We start from the raw sequence: 17,508 nt of genomic DNA, 5'->3' as shown, positions 1-17,508 counted from the left end.
CTGTTGTAGCATAGTTTGCAATTTTACAGTCCACTGTAACTTTCTAGCCCAGTGTCCATGAGGTTATTGGAATTATAATGAACGATAATGAAAAAAAAGTAAAATAAAATAAAATAAAATGCTTCTCTGGTGAGCTTTTGTTTACTTTCCTCCCCTTTCTCTCTCTGTCGCACTCTGCTTTTTTCCCCAAATGTTCTTGGGCTCCCTATCTCCTTATAAAGGCGTTTTTTTTTCCCTATACATGTCCCAATTCACTAGTCGGAGCAGCAGTAGTGTACCTTCGCAACCCTGAAAACATGGGTTTGATCCCACGTGAGGAGTGGTGAGCTTATTTATTTATTTATTTTTCCCTTACTTCTTAGGTTTACCTGCTTTGAGATCAACTATTCTGCAATTGGGTTCAACAACCCTCTGGGCTGCAGAGCTACTAGTCTGTAGCACTCTATCCCATCACACTTTTCGGAAATAGAATTTTTTTGTGGCCGCCACATAATGGCTCGGAAAATATCATATAATATATAATCAATAAATTCCAAAAAAAGACAGTACAACCCATGTCATAAAGATATGTTGGTGCAGAGAACTCCAAGCTATGTAGTCCCATTCATTCTTCCTGCAAACACATCTCAAACTGTGCTAAAAAATATCTCCACATACTCTCTATTGGCCACAGGTCAGGACAGGACAACTGCATCATAGTGAAGGGAGGATGAATGGGGTCATGTATGGTGATATTTTGATCGACAACCTACTTCCCTCACTAAGAGCATTGAAGATGGGTCGTGGCTGGGTCTTCCAGAATGACAATAACCCAAAACATACAGCCAGGGCAACTAAGGAGTGGCTCCATAAGAAGCATTTCAAGGTCCTGGAGTGGCCTAGCTAATTTTCAAACCCAAAACCAATAGAAAATCTTTGAAGGGAGCTGGAACTCAATGTTACACACTGCTTTTGGATAACTTTTTTTGCTTACACTCCTGGTGCAAAAATTCAAGCAGTTTAGTTTGGTTTGATGGCTTGTGATCATTCGTCTTTCTCATGATTGTATTCCATAGGTTTTCAATTTGGTAAAATCAAAGAAACTCATCGTTTTTAAGTGGTCTCTTCTCTTTTTTCTTCTATAGTTAAAGACTGACCAGTCACTGTCTTCCACTTTTCCCCCACAAATGGCATCCCAGCACTCCTCCATCCATTGCAGCAGTGTGATCTGTCTCAGGTAAGTGATTGCAGCGGTGTTGACAGTCAGCAGGCAGTGGAGAGGAGAGGTGAGGAAGAGAAGTCTGGAGAGACTGGGAGAGAGAGAGTGCAGCAGGGAATCAGACAGGCAGAAATCAAAGCCAACTGCTCTCACTTCTCATTAGACCACTTGATACTTACTCAGCCGGGGGGATCGGCAGACAGCTCTCCATATTTAAACATTAACGCAGCAGAATGGAGTAAACTCCAGGTGCACCTCATCCTGGCACGGATCAGTGCGAGGATTAAGGCTGGGTGAAATCCACATAACACTTTTTTCTCACCGGCCCTGAATTCCAATAAAGTGGATTCGCCGGTGGCTCAGGCCTCTTTTCCTCTCGCTGGAACTACTTGAAGCTTTCAGAGAGCGTTAGTCACATTCAGACTGAACAAGAAGAAGCGCTAAGAGGGCATCACTGATAGCCTTACACTCTAAAAAACAGAGGTACAATATGAGTACGTTTTTGTACTCAAAGGTACACTATTCATAATTGTACCCTCAAAGGTACAATATTGGTCTTTACAGGGTCAGATTTACATTTACATTTACATTTATGGTAATTAGCAGACGCCCTTATCCAGAGCGACTTACAACAGTGCTTCGATGTTTCTTCAAATATCCAAAGCTAGTTTGTAGACTAGGATCAAGAGATACACAGAGCTCAATCGTGTTTAGAACCCTAGGAACCTTTTTTTTTTTTTTTTTTTTGATTAGTCTAGGAACTCTTTGAAAAGATGTGTCTTCACTCGACGTTTGAAGACCGCGAGTGACTCTGCTGTTCTGACAACCAGTGGAAGTTCATTCCACCACCTTGGTGCTCCAGCACAGAGAAGAGTCTGGATGTCTGTTTTCTGTGAGTTTTGAGTGATGGAGGTTCGAGCCGAGCCGTACTGGAAGCTCTAAGAGCTCTTGGTGCAGATCTGGCTTTGACCATTGCCATCAAGTATGAAGGAGCTGGTCCGTTTTTTGCCTTGTAGGCCAGCGTCAGGGTTTTGAATCGGATGCGGGCAGCAACATGGAGCCAGTGGAGGGAACGCAGCAAAGGAGTCACATGACTGAACTTCGGAAGATTGAAGACGAGTCGTGCTGCCGCGTTCTGAATTAATTGTAGTGGTTTGGTGTTTAGATTTGTTTCCTTTGAGGTACAAAGTCATTTCTAACAGCAATACGTACAGACTTGTACCATTTAACCAGCTGAAAGGTATATTCAGTATTCTGTATCACTTTACTAATAAACAATATATATTTTAATTGCACATTTTTCATTTGAAAGCCAGACCATTTTGGACCATCAAGTTCTTGACACATATTTAGTTGATCATAATGTTTATAATCTTCATAATCTTTACTGGCACAAAAAATATGGGTACAAAAAAGGACTTTCACTGAAAGGTACTTTTTTGTACCTCAGTATAAGGTACAGCCCCAGCGACAAACTGTATACTCTTTTAGGTACAAATCTGTACTTTTCTTAGTGTGTACTGCATTTAACGTATAAAATAATTTCAAGTAATATGGAGTAAATATTAATTTAACCATTTGAACTCTAGGCTGTTTTAGTATGTTTTTTTCTTCGTTTTTGTTTTCAGTTCCTCTTTTAGGTCTTATAACACAGTAATTATCTCAGACAGCCACATGCCCTGATCTCTTTTACTCCAGTAGACATACGGCTGATTAAAAATATAATCATTTAAAATGTAAAAAGTTCCTGGAACTGTAAACCCATTTACAGTAATAAACCCATTATAGACATGTTTATTAAGCATTATGACCTGTGATCATAATACATTATAAGCTGTGTTTATAATATATATGTTAAAATAGTATATCTCTATCATTAATCATCTAGTCCTACAATGAAAGTCTGGCACTTTACTTAGAGCGCACAAAGACCTGTTATAATACATTATAATTGGCTATAACTAATATTATATTCAAGACAAGAATGGTAACACTTTCTATGAATTTCATCTTTATTAGACTCTATAACCACATTCATAATATATTATAATGCATTCATAAGGCATTATAAACATGGCTATACATATTTATAAAAATGCATAACCCACTATAGCCATGTTTATTAAGCATTATGATCATAATACTGTGATCATAATACATTATAAGCTGTGCTTATAATATATATGTTATTCATAGAAAAGGTTACCATATTTTAATTAGTTTGATGATCATTTAAGAGCGTCAACCATGCACTTTTTCACACTAGTATATTTGGATTTTGCTATTAATTTAAGTTCTATCTGAATTTCTACAGAAATGACTTCCCAAACTACTTCCTTTTCAGTAGAAAAAACATGCTCCTGCTCATGGATCAGTGCATTAGTGTCTTCACAATGTTAATGAGTCTTTTCGGTTTAAAGGAATTTAAACGGCATTTCATAGTAAATCAGTTACAAAAGTGGGAACAGCTGTGCTCATCAAACTTTATCACTCACCAAACGTTTTTCACACTCCTTAGTAAATATAATTCCAAGGGCTTTCAGTAGCACTTTAATCAAGGTGAAAATGAGAGAGGGATAGTCTTGCATGCGGATTTGAAGATGAAAGCATCTTCAAATAAACGTTGTGTAATTGAAAGGATAAAAAGTCAGAAACCATGAGGCTCACAGAGCCAGAGAATAATCATACTGAATTTCTACTTTCTTCAACCAGCCTGTAAACTCACAGAAGCTTATGAGATAAAATTTAAACCTACCGCAGAGGCTTTTTGTGCGTAGGAAACACAACATACATTTTTTTGCTTTTTGTTTTCTAATGCTACGCAATGCTTGAACAATGTCTCACCAGTAGAATGAGAGAAAAAAATACGAAAAAATAAATCAGAGTAAGTGCATATGTTCTGAGCTATCAAACTATATATATATATATATATATATAAATCATATATTATTGTATTAAGGTCTAAAATACGATTGAAAAAAAAAAAAAAAATATATATATATATATATATATATATATATATTTTTTTTTTTTTTTTTTCAATCGTATTTTAGACCTTAATACAATAATATAAGATTTTTTTATTCATTTATTTATTTGTTTTTGTAAACACATTGCTATTTAATAAATTTAGGATGACCACTGGGACACGATAATACAAATACAGACAGTAGATGATATAATGCAAAACATAGGTATACTATTATTGCAAAAGAAAATAAAAAAAGGAATTTTATATCATAAGATTCTAATATCTGACCATAAAACCATAATTACGGTTTTAAATATGCTTTTTAGTAACGTCCTGAATAAACAGATAATAAGCAGAAATCTGATTATGGTTAACTTAATCTGCACCTTGTGTACAAACATTGGAAAATCTTTGAAATACTTCTTAAAACCCATTTAAGTATTTTTTCTTTATTATTATTTTGACATTTATTCAGCTTACAAGGACATTTGGATGAAACAGGATCAATGATTTTAGTTTAGAATAAGGACTTTTATAAAATAACAAATTTAAGAAAGTTTGTAGAAAGATATTGCTGTTTATACAACGGTTAGTTCCTACCTCACACTCTGATTGGTTGAGAAGTGTTCTAGCCTTCTCACACTAAATCTGTTTCACTCCGCGGACGTGTTGCAGAGTAGCGGCATATATACACACAAGACATTTTTTTATCAATATCTCCACCAGCACCAGCACCAGCAGCAACAGCATTAGCTTAGCACAGGCTAGCGCCTAGCCAAAGAACGCTTGCCTAAATCCCGCAGTGCTGGCTCATCTTCTGTGGAAAAAAGAGAAAGAAAATCCATCAGTCTCTTCGGCTGCAGTCTGATAGCCGGAACGCAACCAGCCAGGCTAAGCTAAGCTAAGCTAATGCTGAGCTAAAGCAAGCTACGCTAACCTAACCACAGCTAGCTAATCAACACCACCAACCAGCAAACAGGCAGAAATGCTCACAAACGCGTCGCTTTCACATGAAGACGACTCAGCGAAGCAGGAGAGAAAAGTATCCGCATTATTTCACGCTCTTAACGTTTACATTTAACCCCCTTAATCCCCAATTTTGATTTCAAGCTAACGTATAAATTTTACGCCGTTTTGAAGCCACAGTTCTGTTACAGTTCATTTGTTGTGGAACTACTTTTTGGCGGAAGGCACAATTGGTATCAAAGCGTATTCATTATACATTTTTTAAAGGAGCCTTTTATTTTCTTTATTCATTTTGTAAAAAAAAATAATAATAATAAATACAATGTTGTATAAAGGCAATAGAACACAAGAGGGAGTGGGTTATCATGAATGACATCACAGCTGTAATTTGGTTCGGGATAACACACTTTCTCTTGTGTTCTATTGCTTAAATAAAGCCCAATGTAAAGTTCACAACATTATGTATATAATAATAATAAAATGAATTTTCTCAAAAAAGCCGCTTATTATTTAATTCAATAACAGTTCGTTACAAATGCACAATCCTGTACTGATACATTAAATGAAGCTGAAACACCGGAGTACATATGCTGACCCTGAGCGAGGTGAGCTGGATCTGAGTGAATCAGGAAGCCCGGCTCGGCTGTTCTGAGGTGCCCTCTGACAGCACCTGTGTTTGCGCTGATTTGGAGGGTGACCCCCTGCTGGAGAAGCGTATGTTGCAGGGAGCTGGTGATGTGATGGTGTGTGACAGAGTGTGTGCTCCAGCTTGAACTCAGGTCACCACATAGGTGTGGAGGCATCTGTGGGCAGCACTGATCAGCTGACCACTGTCTTTTTCCCCCGTAAAAAATGTGCTAAATTGTAAAAAAATAATGTGAATATTGATATGATCCTTTTTTAGGGTCTACAGGTTCTGCCATATTTAAGCAATAGAACATGAGAGGGAGTGTGTTATCGCAATTATAACATTACGGCTGTGATTTGTAGGTTGTAGGTCGTGTTCTATTTCTCTTATATAACAGTTTTTTTTTGTTTTTTTCTACAAAATGAATGAAGAAAATACATACAAAGAACCTTATGAAATTCATAATTCGCCAAAAAAGTAAACTGTAACAAAACTGTAACTAAAAAACGATGTATGGTTTATATAGGTTAACACCATGAACGTTAGCTTACAATCAAAATTAGGAATAAGCGAAGAACAGTGAAAGTTAAGGTGTTTGGTAAATGTTAGGATAGTGGAAAAAAAAACGCTAAAACTTCCCTCTGTCGGTTAGCTAGCCGGCTGGACTGTGGTTTGGTTAGCATAGCTTTCTTTAGCTTAGCATTAGCTTAGCTTAGCCTAGCCTGGCTGGTTACCATTCCAGATGTCAGACTGTGGCCGAGATTAAATGATGAATTTTCTTTCTCTTTTCCTTAGGCAACAAATCACTTTTTGGATGGTCACGCTGTCTCCTAAATGATTTAAAATGTAAAAAATCAGTATATTTTAAGCATATTTTACTCTTGAAACAGGTACTTTTCTATTTTTTTTTATCTTAGGGCAACATTACACAGATATATCCCAGGGCAATCATTCTGAAGCATACTGAAGCAAGCTCCTTACAAACAAACAAAAATATCATGCTAATTAACTAAGGATTGAACAAGTTAAGTTCTGATATCTTGTTTTGGGTCATCTGGGAGCTTAAGTTTTTTGGGGATATTATTTTCCCAGCTAGAAAATCTATAATTTTTGTTCTATGATATGTTTGTGTACTTACAGACTAATGTCCATTTTCAGTTATGACTCTTTGTAGAAAGTGTTTGACAGGTAGGTTAAAAAAACGCCCTTATTATGCCAGGCCCAGAATCTATTTAATTTTCTGTCTTTTTATTTTCTGCAGAGTAATCGTTTACAGCCTGCAGTGAAACCTTATGGTGTACAAGGATTTTCAACACAGTCTGAGAAGAAAAAAAAAAAAAACAGCACCAGTCTTATTTCTCTTTTTATTTTCCATGAAATGACTTTTATTCAATTTCCCCATCAGCCCTCCAACTCTAAACCTTCCAACTTCAGTTCCAAACGTTTAATTCATTAACAAAATAAAATAATATGAAAATAACAAGTAGATATTGCCTCTGTATTTTGTATGCTCTAAAAATGTGAGCTACTATTAGACCAAGAATAAAACGCTTGTTTAAAAAAAAAAATAATAATAATAATACTTTTGGTAATATGTCTGACTCCACATCCTCCACACTGATTTCATGCTGCTGATTGAGCTGTAATATCAAGCTATGATGCTTCATACTTTTGTTTTTGAAGGTGGCCACAAAATGAGCACCGTCCTTTCCCAAATAATTTCAAATATCGATCTCCGAGGTGCATTAAAAAGCCACCGAGGCTCTTAAGCAACATTTATGTGTATTGTGAGAGACTGTGTCTAAATAAAGCATTCTCCGGTGAAAGCCTGCGCCATAAAGTTCCTATTGAGATGCCCTCAAGCTAAACTGCCCAATCAATACTGATGCAAAGGGAAGTTAGCAAAGAAATCGATTGTTCCCAGAGGGAGAAATATGTTTCTGCCAAATCCATCAACAACCTGGTAAAAGTGCATTTGTACCACCCTCAGAGCCACTGCCTCCTGAAGAGATATGGCATGAGGTAGATAAGTATTTAAACTCTAAATAACATGGAGGACTGGGTCCTTACTGGTTTATGTGCAAACCCTGAGACAAATAAAAGTATACATGTGGTTTCTTTCAATCTTAAAGGTGCCAAAATGGAGCAATTCCACTGGAATTGGTACAGTAGTGCTCAATAGATTAAAGTTACAAGAAACTAATTACATGTATAAGGATTACCAGTTTATAAGGTGCAGTATGCGACACTAGTAAGGAACAGGGGTGTCGCCATGTTTTCCTTCTAATTCAGCAGGACTTGCCACTGGGTGATGGTGGTGGGGAAGGGAGTAAATAAGTTAAGTAAAGCAAGCCTAAGCTAAGTAAACAAAACTGTAATTCTTAAAAAAAAAAAAAAAAAAAAAAACATTTTCTTTGAAAGTCAAATGAGTGCTGGATGTTAATCTACACTTTCCTAAAAAAAAAAACATTTAATATGGTGAGTAAAGTGCTTCAGTTTATTTGCAGTAAGCTTAGAATTCCATATGTCAACTAAGGCTGGGTGCAGCAGCATTAGCTAGTGCTAGTTGCAGTTAGCGCTACACTGAGGAACCCTGACTGTTCCGGTAAGCCAAGGTTATATTAGCTAGCAGTTCATCCCACGTAGCTTGTTTTAACACGGTAAACGTGCAGACTACAGTAATTAAATCTGAACAGCGGAGGAGTTATCGTTTAGAGTGGTTAGCGGCTAATGCTAATACTGCTCCAGCCTTAGCACTAGAGAAATAAACTAGAACTCCTGTATAACACTGTACTGTTCAGTGGAGTGGCTTTACTGCTCCTTGTATGTATGTATGTATGTATGTATGTACTAAGAAATGTTAAGTGAACTTTACCTGTTTTTGCTGTGTTTTAACTGTTCCAACTCTGTGGTTGACTCCAACATAGCTGCCGGCTGCTACGCCAGAAGGCAGGCTACTTGATGTCTATGTATACACGTCTATGCTCATGATCAAAAAAGTGATGGCGGCACCCAGAGCTGAAGCTAGCATTATGGGATGTAAACAGTGTTTTTAATAAGCTTCTTCGTACTCTTTATCATGTTTTACTACACCAAAAATCCATTTTACACCAGCATACTCCTTTAACCATAATATACTGTATGACCAACAAGTTTATATAAGATAGCACGTGGGGAATAACTACACACACCCAGTATGCAATGGAAAAAAAGCTGCCAGTGACAACCAAGTTATAACTCAGTTATAATAAGTTATAATAAGTTGGTTCAACTCAAAAAATCTCTATTTCAATGTGCATGTTCCCACAAGTATTGTTTAGAAATATCCAAACTGCACTGTAAAGCCATACCTTGTTTGAACTCAAATGATTTAAGTCTGTTTTACATAAAACAGGATATTTCTAAACAATACTCAACTATTTTGAGTTAATTGAGTAAACAATTTTTGGCACATATACTGTACTATTCAAACTGAGATCTTTGAGTTGAACCAACGTATAATAACTGAGTTTAGTCTGTTGCCATTGGCAGCTTCTTTTCCATTGGGTTCTGTCACAATCTATTTGCATACTGGGCAGTGTTGGGAGTAACGGCGTTAAAACTAACGGCGTTACTAACGCCGTTACTTTTTTCAGTAACGAGTAATCTAACTAATTACTATGACTGTAACTATAACGCCGTTACCATTTCCGACACCCCGTTACTGCACGTTACTTTAGCCGCTCTATGAACTTTTTTTTTTTATTTCGTTTTGCCCTGGTTAACCCCTCCTCTGTCCGGTGAACTTGAGCTTCTGGCCGCTGTGCCTGTAGGTTTAGGTGGTTTGGCGTGGTGAAGTGAGGCACAATTGTGACGATTTGCGTGCTCTAATCAATTCAGTGATTGCCGTGGACAACCCAAGTTCCGAATTAAGGACGTTAAGCTCTTTTTAGCTGCTCCGGTTTTTGTGGTGCTGCTGCTTTCTATTTTAGAGCTTAGATTCTCTGCCCGAATCCCACCTGACCTGAGGACCGACCCGAAATCAGGCTCCTATTTTTATTTTATATAAAGCTCTGGTGTGATAATCACAATGTTGCTAAGTAACCAATTATTATTGTTCACTAAAGCGAACGAAATAGCGAAAATTGAAAGTGAAAAACATTTGTGTTAACTGAATCTAATAAAAACGGTAATTAAAAGGAAAAACATAACTATCTCGAACTGTATTTTGTGTTTATAAAACTAACTAAAACGAACTGAAATTACTGATAGAATACCCTCATTTTTGTGTTTAATTTATTTATAAGCGCTGTTGTACAGCGGAGTTGTACAGCGGGAGGTGTTGTGCCGAGCGTGCGGCACTCGTGGCCCGTTAGTTCTTGTGTAAAGCGCTCGCGCTAGCAAGCCCACCCTAAAATGAACAGAAAAAATAAAAACAAAATAAAATTAAACTATAATAAAAATGAAAACTGTAATCACGTAGCTCTGGGCGCACGTGAACGCCTCCGCGTTTGACTTGCAGCATTGTGTGTAGCTGTTCTTAAAAATCATTTAAATTAAATAATAGTTCTATGCTTCTATGTTACAGTGTTAATTAACATAATTCTGATTATATTTCGCTCATTCAATCAGCCCGAAAACAGACAGTTTATGGGGCGGATCGGGTCAGGCTCATAATGACAGTTTATGGTTCGGGCTTGGGCAGAATGTGCACGGGCTCCGGCTGGGTCGGATTTTTTGGGCATGATCTAAGCTCTATTCTCTTTTGGTGAAGCTGTTATATTAATACCATTTTAACGGGCATTAAATTGTTGTTTTTGTCCATTATTTTGTTTTATATATACATATTTCTTTTGAGTGTGGCTTGGTTTGTTAAATTTCATCCCCAGACGCGTTTTTCCGCTTTTTTCAGTATTACAAGTTTTAGTAATTTTCTTTGGTTGTGTGGAGAATTTCGTTTTATTTTTTTGAAATTTGTTAGATTATATTTTTGTCAACATTTTGGGTTTATTTTCGTTTGTTATTTTTTGTTATTTTTCTAATAATAATAGTAAATGCATAATTGATTTCCTTTTTTTGACGCGAATAATAAAAAGTAACGCGATAGTTACTTTTACTGGTAACTAATTACTTTTATAGTGGAGTAACTCCGTTAGTAACTCAGTTACTTTTTTGGAGAAGTAAGGAGTAACTATAACTAATTACTTTTTCAAAGTAACGTGCCCAACACTGATACTGGGTGTGTCCAACAGTTTCTGACAGACACTCACCATCAGTGTGTAGTGATTCCCCCTGGGCTACCTTAGAAATAAATCTTAAAACTTACCCTTTAGTTGCAAAAACTTGATGTTTTCATTTAAGCTGACTCAAGTTTTAATTCCCCATTACTTAATTTTTTTTTTTTTTTTTTGCAATCCGGCTGCCTTAAAAAAGTAAAGTAAACCCAACTTATCCAGTTGTAAAGTATAACAAAAATAAAAAAGTTAAATCAACTTCCCCTTTAGTTGCAATAACTTGATGTTCTAAGTTATGCAAACTTAAGTTTTCATTACCCATTACCTAACTTTTTTAAGGCAACCAGTTAACTTAATTTTTTTAAGTAAATTCAACAGTGTGGATGTGATTAATTTAGGGTGATAGTGAGGTTTTGAATAAGTTTAGCAATTAGTAGCATCCACCATGATTGGTGTGTCCATGACTGTACTGTATGTTCATGTAATTTAAAAAAAAGGATGCTTTAGTCACTGTTGGAGCGTCTTGTGTGTTTACTCCACAGCAGAGTTATTTCAAGTGCAAGATAATAGCAGCAAGGTGTCACGGCGGTGATCCTGATTGTCCACAATTAAAAAGCTCTTTGGAACGAGTCTCTCATTAATCTGCGTTAAACAAGAGGAAGTGCGCGAGAAGCCAAAGCGAGTGGCATAAATCATATCCCAGTGCTGATAAAGCGCCATTATTTTTGGGGCTCTTTCATCTCTTAATCCTCATTATTTTCAACTCACTCGAGCATGTGGCGGCCCTAATAAGGATGCGGCCTGGAGAATGTGGGAAATGAGAAAGATGCCTGGAGGAGACCGGGGGCTTCTGGGAGTTTCATCAGGCTTACGCTAGCCGGCATGAATATCAGGTCAGTGATTATAACGATTATTCTGATTCATAACAGCACACCTGAACACAAACGTGTAAATAAACCTGGGTGATTAAGAAACACTCGGTAGGAAAAAAAAAAAGAGAGCAGGGCACAACCTACACTGGAAAAAAAGAGAAAATAAATAAATAAAATAAATCAGAGCCAGAAGAAAAAGAAGAAATAATTCTGGCTCAAGGAAGCAAATTAAGGTCAGCAAAGCTAGAATATTAATCTTGATTTAAGCATTACTGTAAGAATTACTGGTACTACTGGTAATGCTTTTGGAATGCAGTTATAATGCATTAATTGGCATAATAATAATACATTATAATGGCTACCATAAGCTTGTATCATAACTTACTACTTATAGCAACCTATACACCATGGTATAAAGTACAGTACAGAAAGTACAGCTCTGGGAAAAAAGAGACCACATCAAAATGATCAGTTCATCTGATTTTAAATATATAGGTATAAAACTCCAAAACTAAAATTAAGGCCAGCAAAGCTAGAATCTTAATATTTGGCATAACTGTAAGAATTACTGGTAGTTCCTCTCTACCTCTGTTCATAAGCTTGGAAAAATGATTAGGTTCTCTGATTTTACATATAGATAGATAGATAGATTTATTTGTCAGGAATATGCCTTACTGTAAAGTCTTATAAAGCATTATGAGTGCTCTTTACTGGCTTTAAGTGAAGTGTGTTTTCAAATGCCCACAGTAAGGCATAATAACATTTACTTCATGTTTAAAAAGCATATGAAAAAAACTTGCTTCACGTAAAGTCAGTAATGAGTGTATATAAGGCTTTATAATGTGTTACACACTTATATAAAAGCGTAATTTGAGAAATCATAGCTGCATATTATAATGCATTATACCAAAATATACCAAATCTGTGTTATAGTGTATTACAACACTACATTGTACATTGTCTGTACAATGAACAGACATTATGAAGCATTATAAGCCCTTTCTTAATAAACCCTTATACTTGTAGTTTATAATGTGTTATGAAGGTCGTTGGAAGTACTTATGGGTTATTATACAGGCTTATTACATTCATTATAAGGTACTATGCATATATATATATATATATATAATGCATTATGAATATGAATACAGGGTTCATAGGACGTGTTACCAATCTTTTTTGAAAATTTATATTATTTTTAAATTATTACTTTATTCATGCAATTTAAAGCAGAAAGGTGAGGCTGTATGTTCACTGTTCTCTGTGGGTGAATCAGCAATATAAAGAGAAAACCAGACAAAACACAGACACGTGGGAGAGTAAACAAAAAAAGAGACTATCAGCAAACATGAGACTTGAAAGAAATGACGAAAGCAGCACAAGAGACAGTAACATCGCAAAGCCGAGGAAAGACAAGACAAACACTGAGAGAATGCAGGAGAGTGGGAGGAATGAAAAGACAGGGCAGTGTCCGCCAGGCCTCTTGAGGGAAAACATGGTAAGAATGGGAATAGAATGGGCTTTAGAAAAAAAAAAAAAAAAAAAAAAAAAAAACTCTCTGACCCAGATTCTGTCTGCTGTCTGAAACCAGTCGGTTTGAAAGCTTTTTTTTTTTTTTTATATATATATTTACGATGATCACAACTGTTACATATAAACCCATTTTGTCCAAGGCCAACTACAGACACTGTAAAGACTCTTATATGTTTTTTTTCTTCTACATCATTTTATTTTTCATTTTTATCCAATTTTGTCCCCAATTTACATGACCAATTACATAACCCACCCGTTAGGACTCCCCCTATCACTAGTGATGCCCCAACACCAGGAGGGTGAGGACTAGCTGCATGACCGGGATTCGAACAGCGATATTGGTATTGGCATATTTTTTTTTTCTTATTTTCAGCTTTTTAGTTGGTAATGTGCTTTAGAAAGGAGTAAGTAATTCATATTTTGTAAAACTTATTCCTGTTACTTTCATTTCTGTTACTCATAACATATATTATATTACATTATTATTTAAACAATATATATATATATATATATATATATATATATATATATGTATATATATATATATATATATATATATATATATATATATATATAAACAATATCTATTGTTTGAACATGCAGTCAACCATTGTTTTTACATTAACACTTTCATAAGAGAAAATCAAAGGAATTAGTGAATTTTAAATGTCTTATTAATTTTGGTAAAAAATGAACCTTCAGATTAGAAACCATGTACAAAATTAAGCAAAGCTGCCTGTGATTGACCAGTACATGTTTTAAATAGTTTTATATATTTTGTATTAGATTTGTATTAGTTGAAAAAAATATATAAAAATATATATTAAAAAAATATGTTTAACTTGGAAGTTTTACAACAAGCAAAAGGCACCCATTCATTGGAATGGCTCAGATATATATATATATATATATATATATATATATATATATATATATATATATATATATATATATATATATATATATATATATATTCACAAGCACTCTTGCTATTTAAACAGTGTGAAAATAGATTGTTGGTGGGGTGTAAGATAGCAATGAGCACTGTGATGTGCATTGTTACACAGGGTGCAAGACAGTAATTAAACGGTCTTAAAGGGCCAAGCTTTATATTTGAATAATATAAATTGCTTGCTTGATTATGGTATAAAAAAATTGAGAGATGTCATTACAGCACATAATACAAAATCTACAAAAAAAAGAACTTTGTAAGAGAAGCATGTTTCTTTAGATTTTGGATTTTGGATTTTAGATTTGGGCTCCCTGGAGGTGTTTTCCTCTACATCTCCACACAGAAAACAGAAGTAGGATATTGTGTGACTGCAGGGAATCTCATACAGCACATCCTGGTTAAAAATAACCCACATGAGACAAGCTTCTTTTACAGCTCCAATTGCTCACAGCTTGACACAAGCACACAAAAGACGATAAAATGCGCTTACGCAATCGAATTCGGCGGATTTATTTACCCCTTTCATATTTACGGTAAATGTGGCAGCTTATGAATCAACAAGCTCATTTGCATCAGGCAAATTGTGGCGCTGGGCGTACGAGCGCCGGCTTGATTTATGCTTTAGAAACGCCCACAGCCGGCGAGTTCACGCAGACGACCCCCCGCTGCTGGAGGCTACGGCTGCTGATTCTCTCACTGAGCTGGATAAACTGTCATTTAGCAGAAACTGATCCAGTGTCCTACACTGAAAAAAAAAAAAAATATAAAAAAATTTACGTAAAAAAAGTTTCCCAACTTTCTGCATTTGTTTTTTTTTAAGTAAATTTAATTTCAGATAAATTTAAGTAACTTCAACTCAGTTTCAAGACTTAAATGTTACATAGAGTAAATAAGTGAACTGAACTTCAGTCAATCCTTTCTTTTATTAAACTTTACTTCATTTATTTTTTTTTCTGAATTAATCCTTTATTTTAGTAAAATGTGACATATGACATGCATAATACCTTATAATGACTGTAATAATGTATAATAACTCATTAATACTTACAGCAATATTCATACCACATTATAAATTACAAGTGTAAGGTTTTATACAAAAAGGGCTTATAATATCTGTTCATTACTACATTGTAAAATGTAGTGTTGTGATGCACTAGAACACAGATTTGGTATGTGTTGCTATAATGTATTATCATAATATGCAGCTATGATTTCTCAAATTAAGCTTTTATAAAAGTGTGTAACACATTATAAAGCCTTATATGCAGTCAATACAGGCTTAAAGTGAAGTGTGTTTTCAAATACCTTTTCAAATGCCTACATTAACGCATAATGACATTTACTTTACATTTAAAACACACTTCACTTAAAGCCAGTAAAAAGCACTCTATATAATGCTCTATAAGACATTACAGTGAGACATAATAAATGTAATTTACATCACGTTTATAAAAAAAAAAAAAACATAATAAAACTCACTTCACTTGGTCAGTAAAGACTGTATATAAGGCTTTATAATGTGTTAAGCACTTTTTTAAAAGCTTAATTTGAGAAATCATAGCTGCATATTATAATGCATTATAGCAACATATACCAAATATGTGTTCTATTGCATAGCAACACTACATTGTACAATGTTCTTATAAGCTATTATACAGGCTTATTACAGTCATTATAAGGCATTATGCATCGCATATAATGCATTATGAATGTTTTTATAACTGCATTTCACTTAAACATAGACCTATAAATTAGAGAAACTGATTCAGAAACTGAAGTGGTCTTTTCATTTTTTTCGAAGTTTTAAGGCAAACCTTCAAAAATATCTTTCCATTTTTCTCCCCAAACCTATTTAATCTCAATAAATCTCCTCTTTTCTGACCCTGGTTCTCCACCTGTGTTCATTTAGAGACTGTGTGTTTGAGTTATTGAGTCTTGACGGCACCTGTCAGAAGAGGAAGCCTGCGTTCCTCTCACAGCAGGTGGTTTTATCTGGGAATGTCATTGGTAGATGTCACTTCACTTCTCTTTTAGAAAGGATGCACTCGAGTATCCTTCAGCCCTAAGCCCCCCCCCCCCCCCCCCCCCCCCGCCACTGGAGGGGGTATCTGAAGGACGCTGCGGCTCCAGCACTCGTCTCCTTGACTATTGGGACAGCACTTAACAAGACTGGCAAGCCAATACCTCCAGGTTGCTAGGAGACGAGGGAACAGGGGGAGGTGATGAAACCGGCCATTTGGGAAGCGAGCGACTCACACACACTGCTCTCACACACACACTGCTCTCTCACACACACACACACACACACACACACACCAAGCTCTCACACACATGGCAACCTCATGTACAGCTTAATACCTGGGCCTAAAATACAGGAAATGGGTTGAGAAGCTGGCTAACACTGAATCAGTATAAATTAATAATACAATTAATTCCATTTTCTTATATACTAAAATATAACATGAAAAAATATACAGGGGTTGGACAATGAAACCGAAACACCTGGTTTTAGATCACAATAATTTATTGTCCTGACGGACAGTTCTGGTGGAAACAGGAGAGTTGAGGTGCACATTGAATTCTGCGTGATTTGATCAGCCGTGGTTTTATGTTTTTTGGATACAATCCGGGTTAGCACCCGAACATCCCTTTCAGACAGCTTCCTCTTACAGCGTCCACAGTTAATCCTGTTGGATGCGGTTCGTCCTTCTTGGTGGTATGCTGACATTACCCTGGATACCGTGGCTCTTAATACATCACAAACACTTTCTATCTTGATCACAGATGCACCAGCAAGACGTGCACCAACAATTTGTCCTATTTTGAACTCTATTAGAAACTTCTACCTACAGTAGCTGCTCCACAGGACGTTGCCAACAAGTTGTTTCCTCAGTTTAAAACTCCACCAGCACTGCTGTCCCTCAGCGCAACTAAAATAATGGATACTGAGTGTAAAAACAAGAAGGTGGTCTCAATGTTATGCCTATTAGTGTGTACTCAGTTTTGTTTTACTACATACAGTAATTCCAAATGTGTAACTCCACAGATGTCTTGATGTCTTTCGTATTCAACCACAGGGTAGAAAGTTATAAAAATAAAGTAGACTACTGTGGATAATTACATGTCTGATTTGCTGGGATTAACAGTGTATGCACAGGGCTTTTCTTAAAAGTTT

Source organism: Astyanax mexicanus, chromosome 7, assembly GCF_023375975.1.
Source record: "Astyanax mexicanus isolate ESR-SI-001 chromosome 7, AstMex3_surface, whole genome shotgun sequence".
Classification (NCBI taxonomy): Eukaryota; Metazoa; Chordata; class Actinopteri; order Characiformes; family Acestrorhamphidae; genus Astyanax; species Astyanax mexicanus.
The sequence above is the reverse complement of the archived record's forward strand: the minus strand, read 5'-3'. Positions refer to the sequence as shown.